This window comes from Aptenodytes forsteri, unplaced genomic scaffold (genome assembly GCF_000699145.1).
Source record: "Aptenodytes forsteri isolate BGI_AS27 unplaced genomic scaffold, ASM69914v1 Scaffold308, whole genome shotgun sequence".
Lineage (NCBI taxonomy): Eukaryota > Metazoa > Chordata > Aves > Sphenisciformes > Spheniscidae > Aptenodytes > Aptenodytes forsteri.
In genome coordinates, this window is record NW_008795475.1 from 1,189,744 (window position 1) to 1,190,130 (window position 387).

The following is a 387-nucleotide window of genomic DNA, read 5'->3' on the forward strand; positions in this document are numbered from 1 at the left end:
ATCAGACACACAACCCTTACGTAGTGCCTGGCATCACCTTCAAGCTCTCGCTCTCGAGGCATTCGCCTCTCGTGTTCCTAACCCACTCCACAGGTAAATCATCAACCACGAAACAGAGCACACTGCCCAAGAGCGTAACTATTACAACCTGCCATTGATAGAACAAGAAGTAATTAACTCAGACCATCAAAACCCATCCCGCTGGCACCACCTACATCTCTAGGGAAGGCTTTACGTTGCCCATTAAGGCCCAGCAGAAACACTTCCTAAGCGGGACAGGCAAAGACCTCCAGGATCTCCCTGGCCGCCGCACCCCGGGGCCTGCGCGGTGCACAAAGCGCCAGGACGAGGGACCGGCTCCTTCCCCGCCCCGACCTCGGACCGCGG